Raw genomic sequence first — 6,151 nt, 5'->3', positions numbered from 1 at the left:
TCAGCCAGTGAGCGGGAACCAGTCTGTATGTGGGATCCAAACCCTCGGCGGGAGCGCCTCCGCACTCCCAAGCGGCGCACTGTAGCAGTGCACCACTGGGCCGGCCCTGATCCGTTCTTTAAACTGAATACAATGCTGATTTCATGCATGCCATCACTGCTGGCTTGTACTGAGGGACAGAATCAAGAAACAAGGGACAATGCAAGCCATCACAGTTACTTGCAAGGCTTTAAAAAGTGGTTTGAAATCGGCACTGGCAATCTCAGGACAGTTTGTGAAAATAAGTAACAGGCTTAAAGAGCTGCATCTCTTGTGGACAGTTTGGCCACCCACTAGACTTTTTTCTGAAGAGCTTCAAAAGATACAATAGCATTGACAGTCGGCCTTCTAATCCCCTGCACTTTATTTGAGCATGTTCAATTTTCCAGTCTTCTCCTCTCTGCTAAGCTGAAATCAATGTATTGACATCTTAGTGGGAGAAGTGGAACAAAGGCCAGCTAAGCTATTCCCTGGAAGGAAAACTAGGCAGAGAAGTTGTCTTCTTGTTCCAGTGGATCAGGACACTTGAGGTCAAAGTCTGCTAAAAATTCCCTTTGTGGGGCAATGGAGGAGATGTGAGCCCCCAAATGAATATTCCTTCCTGTACTCTGCTCTTATGACATACTGTGCTTGGACCATCCAGGATGCTGGGGTCAGGGAGTTATATATAGAGAGATCTTTCTTTTGCACACACACACACACACACACACACACACACACACACACACACACACACTCATACATATACCACCCTACCTAATATCAGGTCGTTTTGAACCTGGGTTGAAACTTTTAGAACATCAATGTCAACTAAGTTATCCATGATCACACAACCACAATGTGCAAGAGCTAAGATATAAATTTAGATACATATGATTCCAAAACCAGTGCTATTTCTGCTAAAATGAAGGACATGACCTAAACCAGGGCCCCACTCCTCTGCTCCTCCCAAGATGCACACATAGTATTACAGGCAGGAATGCTCCTTGTCTTTCAGTCCACAAGGTTTGCTCCTATTTCCTATATTGGGATGGACCACTTCTTCCAAAGAAGAAACTCCACCTTTTTAGTGAGGCTCTCGGTATTACCACCCTGGCATTTGAAAGAAGACAGACTGAAGAAGGCAGTCACCACAATCCCGTTGGACATTGGAATTTCTTGTTGATGGGAAATCAAAACTAGAAAACAGTCATCTGTTCTCATTAACCTCCAGCTTATAAGATAGAAGCAATTCTGCTTCCTGAAAAAGCAGCCACCAGCCCAGAATTTCTCAGGACACACAAAACCATTTATGAAAGTGAGGGAGGTGGTCCATTCAGACCTCAGTTATATCTTCATATGGCACTCAACAATTTTTTTCTGTCGTAACAAAGGGCACCTAGTATTACCTGCTACTGAGTAATCACTATGAAAGAAAATACTATTAAACAAAGGCCAAAATGTCAGTTTCTTACAAGCTGTTCTAAGCATATGTATAATTAATAATCAGTGTCCCCCTTTACTTAAATCAGATTAATAAAACAAGATAGCTTTTGAAATATAGCCAACCTTGGGACTTGAACAGGATGGGGGTTGGGGGAGCGTAACACCAACCACACTGCTTTCAGAGTCTTTGCATTTATGTTTATGATACTTTTCTGCAAAGTGAGTGGCAAATAGACAGTCCTGTTTCAATGGTGATTATATTAATACTGATTATTCTTATTCTGTTAGAAGTGGGATGTTATATGCAAGGGAATATGAATTATCAACAAATTTTAATCATATGGCCTTTTGAAAACTGCTCATAGATACTAAGTATCACTCTAATTCATTTTCTTGCCTCTTCTTATTCTGATAATCAAATCAGAAAAAATATGAATTATTTTATTAGTAATATTGAATATAACAAGTAGTAATTACTGACTGCTTACTATGGCCCAAACATGCAAAATCCCACTTATCTCTCACAACAACTCTGTGAGGTAAGTGCTATTATTTTCCCTATTTTACAGTTGAGGAAAGCAAGGGAGGAGGCCTAGAACTTTTAAGCCAACTTGGCCAAGAAGTTCTTAACTGTTAATCAAAGGTAGGGTGAATACTTAACACAAGGTATAGCTGTCATTAGTCTCAGCTCTTGACTGCCACGCTATAACACCTCCTTACAGAAGAAGGAGAAGCCCAGAGTGGTGAAAATGTTGCATCCTAAAATATGTCTACCTTAATCAGAGTACTTCCTAAAAAGTGCTCCAACTCACATTACTGTTTTCTTGGTGGCCTAGTCCAATCCAAGACCTTTCTTTTGCCTCCAAGATAAGAACTAGCAGCTACAGTAAGAATTCATTCATTCCATCCATTCCATAAACACTTACTGAAGACCTAGTCCACACCCAAACCTGTACCAAGCAGTGAAAAATGTTGCCTCAGGAAATACAGAGACTACCTATTCAGTGCACAAGATGCACATAGAAGCACATATCTGGGCACCCAGCTCAGAATGACCGAAGGGGAGTGTCATCAAAACTGCGACCTGAGGATGATGAAGATTTAGCAAGGCAAAGTGCATTTGTGTGAGCTGTGGCCTCCGTATGTCCTGTTCCCTCTCCTCCAGAACATTGAGCCTATTCTTCTTTATAGGCTTGCCAAAATTAAAAGTAACAATTTCAACCACCTGTCAGTTAAATAAGAAGAAATGTAATATTTTGTATCAGAAGGAAGCTTAACAGAACAAGAATGTTATGATGCAGGAGGTCGAGATAAAGTCACAGCTTTTGGTGACCTTGGCAGACTATCAGCATCTCACTGAGCATACACACACACACACACACACACACACACACACGCATATATATGTGTGTGTGTATATATATGTATATAAAAGCATATAAATACAAATGTAACTGAGGGTCAAACACTCAGCTTTCAGAGTGTAGTAAAGAGAGGTCACAGGCTGGTACTCTTATGGTAAGATAATAGCCCCTCAGTACCATGATTCTAGCATGTTCTTTTCTTTGGTAAGGTATACAGTTTCTGCAGAACCATATAGCTGTCACTCAAAATGATGTAACTTACTTGGTCAACCCAAGCATAGGATATATTTGCTCCTTTAGTTGCCAGCAAGCCCAAAGGGGATGTTGAAGTCAGCTACTGCCTTGGCCTGAAGGCATCAGGGAATATATAGAATTGGCTGCTTTCCTCACATCAGTTGGCATTGAAACTGACACTGGTGATGATGGAAAATAAGGATTAATGAGAGTAATGCATCTGTGTTCTTTTGCTGAAACATTAGTTCATTTGTCTTTGGATTGATGCCCAGGGTCATTTTTTTAGTTACAAAGATCATCTTAATAATGAAAAAAGCAGTAGATTTGGTGTCCTAGAGGTTGTTATGACAAATGCCACCCATATGTGTTTACATAGGTAAATATGGTAAGCTTTGTAAGCATTTTATAGTAGGACGTGTATTCCAAGCAATGGGAACAGCATATGCAAAGAAAACATGCTATGTTCCTAACTTCAAGCAATGTTTTTTGTCTGGATCATGAAGGTCCTGGTGAGGAGTGTCAAAATATGAGGTTAGAGAGGTGAACAAGGGCCAATGCATAAATCACATTAGGAATATTGGATTAAGGTAGCTGGTCTAAGCAGATCATACTATTAGGGCTGTAGTAAAAAATGCCCCAAAGAGAAGAAACTACCCCACTATCTGAGAACTGGACTGAATTGCTGGGACATGCTCAGCCTCAGATTTCCATAGGTTCTCTTTCTTCATTGCCATTGAGGAAGAAACCTGAAAGTTGCTGAGTTACCAACCATGGCCCATAAATGCTTTTTACTGCCCTAGTAAAACCCTAAGGAAGGAATTTTCTGTGGCAAATTGCATTACTGTTTCCTCTCTTCCCTGTAAGATGATGATACATCCTCAACCACTGTCATGCCTCTTGCAGCAACCCCCTCCTCCAAAGGAGTATACATCACCACCTTATTGATATGGCACTTGGTCTAGCCATATGCTTTAACCAGTAGAATGTAGGTGAACTTGACATGTACCACATCGGAGCAAAAGTATTAAAAGGCATCACTTGTTTTTGCCACTCTCTTGATCTTTTTTCCTCTGCCATAAGAATGGCATGTCCCAAATTGAGTCTGTTCCTTGAGCTTGGGTCCTGCAATGCAGAAATGAGGACATGTGAAGCAGGCCATAGCAGGTGACACACAGTGGCCAACATGCAATGTAAGTGAGAAATACATTGTTATTGTAAAAAACCAAGATAGTGGGGTTGTTTGTTACTGAAGCAAACTTGAATAACATATATCCTAAGAGAGCTCTTTAGATTTCCTTTTAGAGTTAAAAAAAAAAAAAAACAGGCAAAACGAAACAAACAAAACAAAAACCTTTGAGTAGGATGGCTGTGTATGTCTATGGCTGTCATCCCATGTGTCAGTTCCTATGATTTTGTAATGACGTGTATGTCTATGGCTGTCATCCCATGTGTCAGTTCCTATGATTTTGTAATGACAAGAATGTGAGTCATATCCAATCTCAACTGGGGAAATTGGCATAATCAATTAGTAATGTCTTCCATGAGCATGGAATTGAGAGGCAGTGACACACGTGCCATGTTTCCTAGTCTCCCACGCTTCCAGCTTTCCAAAGAAAGAAATATTGTGTTTTTCATTCTATCCATTGCCCTCCTCTTGATCCTTCTAAATATTCCTTCTCTGTCATGGGGCTGTCATACCTCTGGCTGCAGTACCTGTGAGTGTGGTGGTAAGTGAGGCTGGTTTTATTCCACTAGCAATAACAAAGTAGAGGGTCAGTGTAAATACTCATCTTTTCCCTTTGGATGATGTATCCATATGCTTCCGCCTGTGATTACTCCTTCTTATGCTTCTGAAATAAGTGGTTAGTTTACTGACCCTCTAACCAGTCTTACACTAAATATACACAGTTCTTCACAGAGGTGAAGTTAGTATGGGTATCTTCACAAAAGCCCTTCCTGCCAATTCTACTAGCTCGCTCAGGGTTAACCTGGAACAGAAAACTGTGGACCAGAAACACACTTCACATACTAATCAGACACCCAACATATGCCACACTCCTTCTCATAAAGACCCACCCTCCAACTAACCACGTTCACATTGCTAGACGGCCATCTAGAGGTCACTCCAACAAATACAGTGTCCCAAGCCTCTCCATTAGCTTGCTATGAAGAGAGCATTATAAATTAAATGAGGGGAAAAAGGGGGAGAAGTAATTTCACTGTGCATCTCTATGTGCCAGGGTGCTATTCTAGGAGATTAAATGCTTTATCTCTCTTAACCATATAAGGTAGTAATTATTATTCCCATTTTACAGATGGGAAAACTGGGCTCAGAGTGCAAGTTGTTTGCTCAATCAAGAAGCAGAGCTATGATTCAAACCATGGTCTTGTTGACGCAGATGTTTCTTTCATTATTTAACACTTCCAGCTTTCAATTTAATTCCTTGCTCTGAGATTTCAGGAAGTTTTGTTATTCTTCAAAAGAAAATGTCAGCTTAAAGAAAATAGGTCTGTGTAAAACCTAAAAGCATATATTTAGACTTTTCCTATCACTACTTTCCTGTGTCTCTCTCCCCTATGTCAGATATGTACTAAATATTTGTAGAATAAATAAATGACTATATGAATGGAATGTTTCTTTCCTTGACTCTTTGTAAAAGAGTCTTTAAAATTCACATACTTAGAATAGCTGCACCCACCGTTGACTACTCTTTTACTCTATATTCCCATCATGTGAAAGATCTCCCCCTGCCACCCCTGCCCTACAAGTAAGTCCCATGTGACCCCAATCCATGCGTTTCTAAGGAGGAAGTGATTGATTCAGAGTTAAAATTATTTAGGACACTACCTATGCAAATGAAACCCTATGCAAAATCACTTTTACAATAAAGAAGTCATTTAATTGTCTGGATAATCAATTTATTTATCTGCTTTGTTGCACTTGATTTTAATGTACTGGTTTATATTATGTAAAGTATGGCTATGTATGTATACACACACACACACACGCACTCTCTCTCTCTCATTAATGTTCATTTTTCAATGACATACAGTTAAACATCTGAACCATTTTTTTCTAGGACTATATG

The sequence above is a fragment of the Galeopterus variegatus genome, unplaced genomic scaffold (genome assembly GCF_000696425.1).
Source record: "Galeopterus variegatus unplaced genomic scaffold, G_variegatus-3.0.2 Scaffold1577, whole genome shotgun sequence".
Taxonomy (NCBI): Eukaryota; Metazoa; Chordata; class Mammalia; order Dermoptera; family Cynocephalidae; genus Galeopterus; species Galeopterus variegatus.
The sequence above is the reverse complement of the archived record's forward strand: the minus strand, read 5'-3'. Positions refer to the sequence as shown.